At 40.3% G+C, this 13,760-nt stretch overlaps 1 protein-coding gene across 15 annotated transcripts in view; it reads right to left on the bottom strand.

Annotated features, from left to right (window-relative positions):
• Window positions 1-13,760, bottom strand: part of PRRG1 (proline rich and Gla domain 1) — an 880,589-nt gene that overhangs the window by 16,610 nt on the left and 850,219 nt on the right. The gene's annotated exons all lie outside the window — the stretch shown is intronic.

Raw genomic sequence — 13,760 nt, 5'->3', positions numbered from 1 at the left:
CTGACTTCAGGATTTTCCAGAGTCCCTGGAATAGGTCAAAAGACTTGTTTTCTCTCCTTACAAAAAGACAGACTTTAATGATGCTTATTAAATTACATGGTAAGCATTAATAAAAAAGAAAATGCTAAACCTTCTTTAGGTTATATTTGCATACCTATATGTTACTGATATAACTGTTCCAGTAATTGTATAAAACTAAAAATCTTATGTCCTAGGAGAATGTTATTATTATAAATCTAGTTAGTGTCTTAAAATGTTTTAGGCCATAGGAATAACCAAATATCCATGTCAACTGCATCATAATGAACTCTGATCAATTTTTTATGATGGCCATTTCTGTCTTTTGGACCTTACGGATAGTTACTTTTGCCAAAGGATTGCTACAGAAACTGCTTCATCTTCGAGGACACTCATGGAAAGCACTCTAACAAAAGTAGAAGTTTCTGATAACTTCAGGTCGGAAAAAAAAAAGAGGGGAGGAAAGAAATCAAGAGGGCAGAGCAGGAGGATGCTCAGCTCCCCCCCCTCATGAATACATCAAAGTTACATCTACCTTTAGAGCTATTATCACTGAAACCAACCTGAAGACTGGCAGAAAGGCTCTTCTATAACCAAGACTGTAAGCAAAGATCCACACAGAGTTGGTGAGAAAGAGAGGAGAAGCAATCAGGTTGGGACCCACCTCCACAAGAGAGAACACAGAAGAGGAGGGAAATACGGGATCAGAGATTCTCCCTGGGGAATGAGGGCTGTAAGCCACATATTGAGCACCCCAGCCCTGGGGTCCAACACTGGGAAGCTGAGCCCTGTTAGCTGGTTTGAAAACCAGTAAGCTGTAAAAAACTGACACTCTGCTCCTGAAAAACACACACGCAAGCTTGCTTACTCCTGCAACAAGGAAGCAGCAGCAAACTGAAACTGGCTGAGGCTCTGGTGGGTTTCCTGTGCTGCTTTGGCCTGTGATGAGTGCCCACTCCAGTTCTTCTAACTCTGATCAGCTCCCTACTAGGGCAGAGTTGCCACTGCTGAGGAGAGTGCACACTTGTAGGGGATGGAGCCAACTTGGATCCGGCACGGCATCTGAAAGGGGTGAGAGCAGCTACTGCTGGTGCTCATGGAGGCAGTGGATTGGGGGCTGTCTGGAGCTCTGATCGGCATGCTGGGACCATTCCAGCATGCACTCCAGCTTTCCCCGAGTACCTGCTCCAGCCCCTCTTGCTTCAGTGCTGCTACTCTCTGGGGTGAAGGTGCCGTTGCCAGGAGCAAGGAGAATGCAAACTTGGAACAGAACCAGTTTGGACCCAACCCTTAGAGCTTTTGCTCCAGCATCTTAGGACCTGCCCCACCCCCAATAAGACAGAGATGGCCAGTGAGCACAGGAGAAGCCTGGCTCACACCTGGCACTGACCCTAGCCCCTCCTCCCACCAAAGTGCTGTCAGCACTCCACAGGTGAAGATTGGACCTGTGCTCACTTCAGATCCAGCTCCACCCCCAAAGCCAGTGGGCACATGCAGACTGCACAGGGACATTCCCACACAAGGATACTACTCTTTTAAGACTGGGATAGGTTAACTGTTTCACCTAATTCCATAGAGACAGAGAAAGATTTTTTTCAAGTGAAAGAACAAAAAACCCTGAAAAAAACAAATGACTAGTGATATAGAGATAACTAATTTACAAAATAAAGAATTCAAAGCATTAGTAGTGAGAGTGCTAACTGAAATTGGGAAAAGAACAGATGAACACAGAATTTTAACAAGGAACTAGAAAATATTTTAAAAACAGTCAAGTCGAATATAATAACTGAAATGAAAACACACTAGGAGAATTAACAGCAGACTAGATGATACAGAAGAACACAAAAGTGATCTGGAAGACAGAATAAGGGAAATGACTCAATCAGAACAATGAAAAGATTTCTAAAAATGATACAGTTTAAGGGATCTCTGAGATAAGATCAGATGTACTAACATTCACATCATAAGGGTCAGAAAAGGAGGAGGGAAAGAGAAAGGGGACAAAATATGTTTGATGATTTCATGGCTGAAAAGTTCCTGAATCTGAAGATGAAAGAGATATCCAGGTACTGGAAGCACAGAGTGTCCCAAATAAGAGGAACCCAAAGAGACCCACATCAAGACATAACATGATTAAAATGGCCCAAGTGAAAGAGAATTCTAAGGGCAGCAAGAGAAAAGCAGGATCATATAAAAGGGAAAACTCATAAGGCTATCAGCTGCTTTTGGATGGAACGACAATGTGCCCAGTTACTGGTGATAAGTCATAATGATTCCAAATCAGTCATATTCTCCTTACAATAGATGGTGCTGTAAAAACTGGACCACCATCTTACACCATGCAAAAAATTATCTCAAATTGGATTAAGGAGTTGAAATGTATGACCTAAAACCATAAAAATCCTAGAAGAAGACATAGGTGGTAAGTTCCTTGGCATCAATCTTGGTGATTTTTTTGGATTTGACACCAAAAACTGGACAACAAAAGCAAAAATAAAGAAGTGGGACTACATCAAACTGAAAAGCTTCTGAGCAACAAAGCAACCCATCAACACAATGAAAAGGCAACCTACTAAATGAGATAAAATATTTGCAAATCATATATCCAATAAGAAGTTAAGATCCAAAATTTATAAGGAACTCATATAATTCAATAGCAAGAACTACAAATCCAAAAAAACAATCCCGTCTAGTCATGGACAGAGGATCTGAAAAGACACTTTTTTCTAAAGAAAAACAAACCTATATAGATGGCCAACGGGTACATGAAAAGGCGCTCAACATCACTCATCATCAGGAAAATGCACATCAGAACCATGAAGAGGAATTACCCCACGCATGTTAGAATGGCTGTTACGAAAAAGACAAGAAATAACAAGCACTGGCAAGGCTGTGGAGAAAAGGGAACCCTTGTGCGCTGTTGCTGGGAATGTAAATTGGCATAGCCACTACGGAAAACAGTATGGAGGCTCCTCAAAATATTAAAAATACAACTACCCTATGATCCAGCAATCCCTCCTCTGGGTATTTATCCAGAAGACTTTATGAAAGCAGGATCTCAAAGAGGTATCTGCATCCCCATGTTCATTTCAACATTATTCACAACAGCCCACATATGGAAACAGTCTAAATGTCCATCAACAATCAATGGATAAAGATGTGATGTATTCATTATCCAGCCATAAAAAAGGGAAATCTTGCTACATATGACAACATGGATGCATCCAGATGTCATTATGCCAAGTGAAATAAGTCATAGAAAGACCAATATTATCTGATCTCACTTATATGTGGAACCTAAACAATCAAAATAAAACAACAAAATAACTGAGCTCATAGATACAGAGAACAGATTGGTGGTTACCAGGGGTGGGGGTGGACAAGATGGGTGAAGGGGGTTAAATGCCACAAATTTCCAGTTACAAAATAAATCATGGGGATGCAGTGTACAACAGGGTGACTGTAGTTAATAATACTGTATTGTGTATTTGAAAGTTGCTAAGAAAATAGATACTTAAAAGTTCTCATCACAAGAAAAAAATTGTGTAACTTTGGTGATGGATGTTAAATAGACTTATTGTGATCATTTTGCATTATATACAGATATCAAATCATGCTGTCTACCTGAAACTAAGTGTAATGTTATGCTTTATATCTCAATAAAAATTTCATTCTTTCCTATTGTTAAGGATGGAAAAAAACTCAAGTTGCAGGATCCTTTGAATTATTCTACTATTTAGGTGAGAGGGGAGGAGGTATAAATCCATATATGCTGAAATATACATGAAACAAATGTATGGATATACAGAAAACTCCCAGGAAGAGTTAACATTCAAAGGGTGGGAGAGAAACAATTGAGTCTGGCGATAGGGACAGGAGGAAGGCTTTCACATAAGTCATTTTATATGTTTTATTTCTGAATCCTGTGGAAATACTACTTTTACAACATAAAGCTAAGAAACTCCTTCCAAGAAAGTCAACAGATACAGGTAACCTTTTCTAGAAGCCTGGCTATGAATTAAAGATTGAGTTAGTTGGAGAGGCAAATGAGGTGTAGGGACCTGTGTGTTTAAGGAATACCAAACATGGAGTGGGAGGGAGGTCATTCAGGGCTGGGTGTGACAAGGACAGAATGAACTCTGGATCTGAACACCTGAAAGGGATATGCAAACACTGCCCAGAAACCAAGCTGCATCACTTTTTCATTTAAAAAATAGAGGTAAAGTGACTCATTTTGCAGGGCTCTTGCTTAAATAAAAGCACCTGTGTAATACAGCTCATCTAGCCGAAGGAACTGAGGTGATAGCCAAGAAGTGATGCAAAGACATTACCCTCCCCTGAAACCAGCTGATTCTGTCTCTGTCGCTTTATAGCCGTGTAGTTTTAGAAAAATGACACCACCCTGAACCCACCTTCCCATCAAATAAGGAGGATCAATACTTCACAGGATTGTTGGTAACAACACAGAGAACGTCTGGAGAGCACCTGAAAAAGGTGCTAAATACGAAATTCCACCTGTAGCACACACTTAAAATGCTGCTTATTTCAAAGGGAGGAGGAAAGGTAGATTCAATTTTGAGTGACGCTACACAATGCCTTGTCCCTGTAGTCACGTTACATCTGTTAATTAGCTGGAAGTAACAGAAAACCCAAAGTACTTACCCAATAACGTCAATCACGTTTTCATATCAAGAAGCCCGAGTGATAGAAAATGCTGGGGTTGATGACTCGGGTGCAAGTAGGACATGGTCTACACGGGTGTCCTGCAATTCTCCCAGCCTTTCCTCATGGTTACAAGGTGGCTCTCTCTGCTCCTGGCATCACATCCCCATACAAGCATCCCAATAAGGATGATTAGAATGGGGGCAAACTGTTTTCACAAAACTCTGTCTCTTCAACTAGGGAAGCAAACTTTTCCCAGGTGGCCAGGTTATGTATATCTACTACTTAGGCCAGAAGTCAGCAGCAGCAGGAGAAACAAAGTATCTTGTAAAGAGAACCTAACTGCCATGAATGATGTAGACCCATTATGACTTATCACCAGTAACTGGGGACACTGTCATTCCCCTCACATTAGTGTTGCCTTAGCAAGGAAGGAGGTGTGACACGGCAGTTGGATAAGTCAACAACAGTGTCTTAGAGATGCTATATTAAATCATTATCCTCCTAGATTAAATGTGTACAGTGCATTGCTTACATTTCTGCCATAAGGCAGCTGTGGTAGCGAAACTGATGATTAAACTGTAATGTACATATGCTGGAGGTGTAAAGACAGTGGAAAATTTGTAAATATTTAGCAACATTAGGTAAATACGAGGCCTGTAACAAGTTAGTATAAAATAGGGGTTGGCAAACATTTTCTGTTAAGAATAAGATAGTATTTCAGACTTTGTGGGATATAAGGTCTTTGTCTTACCTACTAATATTGTAAGCAGCTTTTGGCAGAAAAGAGCTCTTTGCAGGAGGTCCCTTTTATCTTGTCACCATAGGTAAGCTATATTTTAACTTCTGGCCCAAGCACACCTTTCAAATATTTTGATTACACAACGCTTTGTCTAACCCACTGATTCTTTCCTTAGATCAAAGAAAGAGAAATGAAGAATTAACAGATGACCAGATCTCTTCCCCAGCTTCCCCTTCAGTAATCTCATAAACTGTGAATGAGATGGCTTCTAAAGAAAGATCACAAGGAGCTGACAAGCCCGCATGCAGCAGGAGATGGTGATGAATCTGACCTCCTATCTCAAGGATTATCTGAGATTACGTCCCTTTTTTCCCTGAGTACAATCTTCAGAGTTGTTTTTGGGTCACTAGTTAGCCTCCTCCCTAGATTGCTGGCTTTCTGATTAAAACAATTTTTCCATTCCTGCCAACACTTGTCTCTCATACTGACATCTGAGCACCGAGCAGCTAGACCTGAGTTTGCTAACAACTGTACCACTGCAGTATGAAACCAGCAACAAGCAATATGTATAATCAAGTGGTCATGTTTGTTCCAATTAAACTTTATTTAAAAAAAATAGATGATGGTGAGTTCCCCCTGTGGCACACGGGTGAAGAATCTGCATCGGCTTGGGTTGCTGTGGAGCTACCAGTTCAATCCCCAGCCCAACACAGTGGGTTTAAAAGGATCCAGTGTTGCTGCAGCTGCAGCTCAGACTCAATCCCCGGCCCAGGAATTTCCATATGGTTCGGGTACGGTCATTTAAAAAAAAAAAAAAAAGACAAGGGACTGGATTTGGCCTGTTCCCAATCCATGTTTGTGAAAAACATATGGATTACCAATCCATTTATAAACACAGTGCTTAAAAGTAAGTGTGTATGTGCATGTGTATGCATGCAACATCAATGGAAATGAGAGCTTTCCAAATCTTACTTATTTTTTGGCCACATCTGCGGCATGTGGAAGTTCCTGGGCTAGGGATCGAATCCAAGCTGCAAATGCAACGCAACCTATGCCACAGTTGCGGCAATGCCAGATCCTTAACCCACTATGCCGGGCATCAAACCCATGCCACAGCAGAGACAACACCAGGTCCTCAACCCATTGTGCCACAGCAGGAACTCCAAGTCTTTTTTACTGTTTGCCAATTCAATAGTTGTTGAAGTTACAGTAAGTTTTTAGTGTGTTTGGTCGAGTGCATGCCTAAGGGTATATCTGAACGAGGTGTTTAAATTTAAGCATCAGTGTCATTTTCTAGCATCCCGGATTATTCCAAGGTACAGCCATTGTTGAGCACCAGGATACTAAGTGCTTCAAAACCTTCAGCATGCAATGACATCACCTCAAGTCTTACTAAAATGTAGATTCTGATTCAGTAAGTCTGGGTAGCACTGAATTTCTAATAAGCTCTCAGGTGAGGCTGCTGCTGCTGCTCCACAGACCACACTTTGAGCAGGAAGATGCTCATGCTGGCTTAACTGCCTGGCATGTCTAGGTTCTGCCCCCAGAGACTGATTTAAGGTGGTGGGATGTACCCTGGAGGTAATTATAATGGGCAACAAAGCTTGAGAACCCCCATGGCAAAATGTGTGGTGATTTATCAGTTTTACTTATTATTTTATCAGGAACTCTAATACCCTGTCTACTCCCCAGCCCCCCAATTCAGGTCCACTCCTTCCTCTCCTTTTCAGATCCCAACATCCAGATGATGGTGGGGATCCGGAGTAGCACTTGATCCTTTGGATCTTTTCCAACTCTGAGGAGTGGGAGGTCGTTCAGGATGCAAAGAAGATACTTAGGCAACCTGGAATTGGGGAGAATAAGCAAAACATGGTCTATGGGGTGATTTAAAAGGGAAGCTGGCTGAGACAGAAACGGAGGGGGTGACCAGGGAAAGATGTCATAGCAGAATTCACCTGGAGACTTGGGCCTGCGTGGGGGGGCAGTGAAAACAGCAATCTACCCTCCTGAATCCTGGCAGCACCTGACAACTAAGCAGCTACAAAGAATTTTCCCCTCTAAATATGCGGGATGACAAGGTTGGTCAAAGTGCAAGAGAGGCCCGCCAATGGCAAAGTATAGACATGAAATCTCCTCAAAGTATAAACAACACAGAAGAACTTAGAAGTGAGTAGATCCTGATGCTGGTGATGCAAAGCGATGAAAGGCGATGAGGAACACATAAGGAACTTATGATAGACACCAGACACTGTTTAGTTTATATATAACTCATTTAATTGCAAAACCCAATGCGAATGACACTTTCATTATCCTTATTTTACATGTGAGGAGACTGAGGCACGGAGAAGTTAAGTAACTTGGCCAAATTCACCCAATATAAGTGGATAAACTGGGATTTGAAGGCAGGCAATCTGGGGTTAAGAAATCAATGTGGAAAAATGCCTCTCCAAAACAGGAAAATAAGGACCCTTAGTCAATTTACAGGTATAAATATAAACAGATGCTCACTTTGTGCTTCTTCATATCTAGAGGAGAACAGCTAATTAATATATAATAAATAGGTAAGATCTGAGTTGATGTCAGAGAGAGCTCTTGAGAGGTCTTCCAAGCAGGCAGAGAAAGAAAGACGGTAAAAAGATCAACTTTGACTAAGAAGAGGTAAGTGACAAAAAGCATTTTCTGGAAACTGAACTCGACATAATCTTTTTTTTGTTTTTTTAAAGTATTAAAGTGGAGTGATAAAATGTGGAAGGTAATTACTACATAGCCAAGCTTTCTATTAAATGTTCAAAGCAATCTTCTAGCTTTAAAGAGACTCACGCTACTCATGTAACCTTGAATACTGCACACAAAATGGGTAATTTTAAACTTTTGTCTGTAACCAACAGGCGCCTCAGAAGAAACAAGATGTTTTGATAATTTTTTCCCAGGCATGGACAACCTCAGAGTTGACATGGGTACAGATTTCATCTGGTCAAACACAGTGGACTGAAGTTTTAAAAGGGAACAGAAAAAAAGAGAGACAGACATAGAAAAGCAGACCTGTCATTTCCTCAAGGAATCTTCTTTCAACTCGGAAATAATTTCTTTCTACCCACAGCCATGAAGACAAGGTAAGGTGCTAACTATTTTTCACATCCTGGAAGAAGAAACCAGAAGTCACAGTGAGGTCAGCAACAGGCTGATTTGGGGCTACTGGGTGTCAACACAGATGGTCTCAGTCTGGAATGAGGTAATGGTCATGGTGGCGCCAGCAGCCCTCTGGGTGTTCCATCAGCTCCCTCTGCTGCTGGCTGCCCTGGGTGTGGGGCTGGCTATGCCACACTCTCTCTCCACTCTCTTTCTGGTGAGCTTCTCCAGTCCCATGACCTCAACATCACATGGGAAGAATGCCTCCCATAGGTGTATTTCAAAAAAAGACCTGCTCTGAGCCCCAGATTCATTTTTCTGGCTTACCTACATGACATTTTCAATTGGGTGTCTAATCAGCATCTCAAGATTTTTTTTAGATGGCATGCCTTCCCCACGCTTCTACCTCCAGTGTGTCCCCAGCAACAGCCCCCAGATTAATAAACAGCACTATCATCAACCCCATTGCTCAAGTCCAAATCTCTGAATCTAGCTTATTTTCTCCATTTCTTATTCCTCGCTTCCAGATCCATGAGCAAATCCAACTTACCCCAAAATCCATGTGAAAGCTGTCTACATCTCATTTCCTTAGCCACCACTGTCATGTAAGCCATCATGGTCTTTCGCCTAGACCACTGCAATTGCTTGTACTCGGTCCTCTTGCTTCAACTCTTCCCTAAACCCAGATTCTTCAAAAGAACCAGAGTCACGTGCCTGCCTAAATCCCTTTACAGCCTTCCCCTTGCACTCGGAATATAATTGGGAGAGGTAGTAGGGTCTGGAGTACCAGACCCTACCTCTCCACCTTACCTTGTACAACTCCACCTCAATTCTTTATGGTTCAGTGACAGACACCTCCTTTCTGATACCCTAACATCTAAAATGCTTTCAATTGGCTATTATATTGGTGATTTGCACTTATGCTTTGGCCTTCAAACAAACATCAACCCACAGAAGTATCCCTGATCACCTTATTCAAAATAAAAATAATGTTTCCTCCAGCAGTGGCTATTCTCTATCACAGTGTATTTCTCTGTGGTTTTAATCCAATTGAAGCTAATCTTCTATTTATTTACTTATTTATTTTTAGGTTTTAAGCTCCTGGAGGACAAGTGCTTTTGTCTTACCATGGTATACATCCTCATTGATGAGCATAGTGTATACACACTAGGCTTGCAATAAGTATTTGTTAAATGAGTAACACAGAAATGAATAAAATTAGGGCAATTATAGTCTCATTCCATATCATATGCAATTAGAAATAAGCAAAACTGGTAGCCCAAAATATTAAATTTTAAAAACATCTAAGTTTCTCAAGGTAAAAGGGAAATAAAAATTGATGTTCCCTGCTATTTAGAAATTACACGCAATAAGAGAATTACATATAAATAAGATTATCTACTTTTACTTTTCATTTATTCAACAAATACTTATAAAGCATCTATTACAAGTTTTTTTTTTTTTTTTTTTTTTGTCTTTTTGCTATTTCTTGGGCCGCTCCCGCGGCATATGGAGGTTCCCAGGCTAGGGGTCCAGTCGGAGCTGTAGCCACCGGCCTACGCCAGAGCCACAGCAACGCGGGATCCGAGCCGCATCTGCAACCTACATCACAGCTCACGGCAATGCCGGATCATTAACCCACTGAGCAAGGGCAGGGACCGAACCCGCAACCTCATGGTTCCTAGTCGGATTCGTTAACCACTGTGCCACGATGGGAACTCCCACAAGTGTTTTTTTTTTTAATTTTGGTTAAAAAACACATAACATTAGATATACCCTCTTAATAAAAACTTAAGTGCACAATACAGTGTTGTTAACTATAATCTCAATATTGTATAGCAGGATCTCTGGAACTTTTTTTTCTTACATAACTGAAACTTTATACACATTAAATAGCAAATCCCCAGTTCCCTCTGCCCTCCAGCCTCTGGAAATCCCCATTCTACTTTCTTTTTTATGAGTCTGAATACTTTGTGTATCTTTTATTAGTGGAATAATGCAATATGTGTCCTGTGACTGGTTTATTTCACTTATACTGTTCTTGTGGTTCATACACATTGTAGCACAAGAGAGGATTTCTTCTTTTCCTATGGCTATAAATGTTCCACTGCATTTCTTCACCACCTCTTCATTATACATTCATCCATCAATGGACATTTAGGTTGTTTCTACCTCATGGCTATTGTGAATAATGCTGCACTGAACATGGCGGTGCAATTCTCTCTTTGCGATCCTAATTTCAATTCTTTTGGATAAATGCTCAGAGGTGATATGCCTGGATCATATCATAGTTCTGTTTTCTAATTTTTTGAGGAATATCCATACTGTTTTCCATGGTGGCTGTACTATTTTATATTCCTCAAAACAGTGCACTAGGATTCCAATTTCTTTACATCCCTGCAAAAACTTGTTATTTTTCTGATTTCTGGATCGTGGCCATCCTAACAGGTGCAAGATGACATCTCACTGTGGTTTTGATTTGCATCTCCCTGATGATTAATGATATCCAACAACTTTTCATGTACCCATTACCATTTGCATATCTTCTTTGGAGAAATGTCTATAAATCCTTTCCTCATTTTTAATTGGGTTTTTTCTTTTTCTAATTGAGTTATATATGTTCCTATTATGTTTGGGATATTAGCACTTTATCTGATATGTGGCTTGCAAATATTTTCTCCCACTCTATAGACTGCCTTTCCACATTTTCTTTTGCTGTGCAGAAGCATTTTAGTTTGATGCAGTCCCACTTGCCTCTTTTTGCTTTTGTTGCCTATGTATTGGGTATCCAAGAAATCACTGCCAAGAACAATGTCAGCAAGCTTTTCCCCTGTATTTTTTCTACATGTTTTATAGTTTCATGTCTTATGTTAAAATCTTTAATCCATTCTGAGTTGATTTTTGTGTCTGGTGTAATGTATGGCTCTAATTTCATTCTTAAGCATGTGGCTAGCCAATTTTTACAATACTCTGGTGAAGAGACTATCCAGTTCCCATTTTTGGAACCCTTGTTGAAGATTATCTGACCATGTATGTGTGGGCTTATTTCTATTCAGTTCTATTGGTCTACATGTCTGTCTTTATGCAATTACTATATTATTTTGTAGTATTTTTTGAAATCAGGAAGTGTGAAGCCTCTAGTTTTGTTCTTTTTTTTCAAGATTGCTTGGGCTATTGGTTCCATATTAATTTAAGAAAAATTAAGACTAGTCCTTTTCAAACTCTTCCGAGAAACTGAAGAGGAGGAAACACTTGCAAACTGATTTTATATGGCCAGTATTACTGATTTCGAAGTCAGAAAAAGAAATTACAAGAAAAGAGAGCCAATACCCTGATGAATACAGATGCAAAAAAAAACCTCAACAAAATACTAGCAAATGAAATTCAACAACACATTAAAGGGATCATATATCATAACCAAGTGGGATTTACACCCTGGGGATACAAGGATATTTGAACACATGAAAACAATCAATCCAAAAATAAATCAATCATTACTGGAAAAAATTTAAAAAGGAATAAATGAAAAAACATATTATTTAATGGATTAGAAGACTTAATATTGTTAAAATATTCACACTACCCAAAGCAATCTACATACTCAATGCAACCACTATCAAAATCCCAATAGCATTTTTTTAACAGAAATAAAAGTATCTATCTTTTAAAAAAAGAGCAAAGGGCAAATCTAGATAATAAGAATTATACTAAGTCTTCTAATATGAAAACTATTCCAGAGCATATAAAAATGGAGAAAATCTCCCAATTTATCTTAAAAGGCTAGAATAATCCTAACACCAAAGAAGGACGAAGATGTCACTCACACATATTTAACAAAACACCTACATATTAAAGTATGACTAGAGATGCAAAATCATAAATAGAAAGCAAGACTGATGCAGTATCATGGCGGAATAAGACATTTACTGTTTTTATCCCTCCTCAACAACAATTTGGCATCAATTCATGGACAAAATGCCTTTGTGGGAGCAGTGGGATGATCCAGCTCCATATGCCAAGTGACCCAGAACAAATTTCAACCACCCATGCACTGGGTAAAGGGAACATAGACTTGGTCACAGCTATGGATCCGGAGAGAACCTGTGAAGCATTTCCGGCTCCTCTTGGCCACAGTCCAAGAACCCTTGATAAACAGTTTTAGACAATCGCCCACAGATATGAGAGGCTTTGTGGAAGTCAAAGTTTCTAGAGGAAAAGTTCAAACACACCACTGGACAAAAAATTACAAATTTCAGACACATTGGAGAGGAACAATAAATTGTGAGTTGCATGACCGGGGGTCAGGAAGAGGCTGAGCAAACAGTAGCTAGGCTGCTTAGAGGGTACTAAAGGGACATGAATCCTACTGTGTCTCTGACTACTAAGAAGCCTGGCCATGAGCCATTGGTAATGCCTTGCCCATGGATGACCCTAACTGACCTATAGGTTCCCTAAGTACTCAACATGCCTCCTTCAAACACCTTTGCCACATTTTGGTCAGCTCCCTGTGTGTGCTCCTGGTGGTGGTGGCAAGGATGAGCTTTGGCAAATGGCAAATGAGTATATATAGAAAATCACCCAAATCTGCAGGCTAGCGAAAGACCACACACTTGAGGTCTAGTGCCACTTTTTGGAAAACAAAAGTGAGACTGTCAGCACCTGGTCTAGTTCAGTGTGTGATCAAAAGAGGACATAAGAGAAAGCTAAAGAATTCTTCCATAAGAGGGAGGAAGAGGAGTTCCCTTGTAGCACAGTGGGTTAAGGGTCCAGCATTGTCACTGCAGCAGCTCAGGTTGCTGCTGTGGCATGGGTTTGATCCCTGCTGTGGGAATTTCCACATGCCACAGGCTCAGCCAAAAAAAAAAAAAAAAAAAAAAGAAGGAAGGAAGAGGTGTGAAGCAGCTCTACCCATAGGAGGAAGCCTCAGAATCACTATCAGGGCTCAGGGTAGGTATGCCTTTTCTGAAGGCAATTAGTAAAGACTGTAGGAGGTGGCTACTACTTCAATGAAAAGACAGAAATGAAAAACTTCAAGGAATATGAAAAACATCAGGGGAACATGACACAACTACAGGATCACAATAATCATCAGTACCCAACCCTGAAGACACAAGGGAAAAACTTGTATTAGATACAAAAAATAATAATAAAGGAATCAAAGCATACCACTGCAAGAAGTCATATCACAAAGGAAGACAGGAAGAGAGAA

This window comes from Sus scrofa, chromosome X (assembly GCF_054392235.1).
Source record: "Sus scrofa isolate SSC_HxYL_T2T_F1_AM1 chromosome X, Sscrofa_HxYL_maternal_Yorkshire_Landrace_v2.0, whole genome shotgun sequence".
Lineage (NCBI taxonomy): Eukaryota > Metazoa > Chordata > Mammalia > Artiodactyla > Suidae > Sus > Sus scrofa.
Note: the sequence above shows the minus strand (reverse complement) of the source record. Positions and strands in the feature narration are given on the sequence as shown.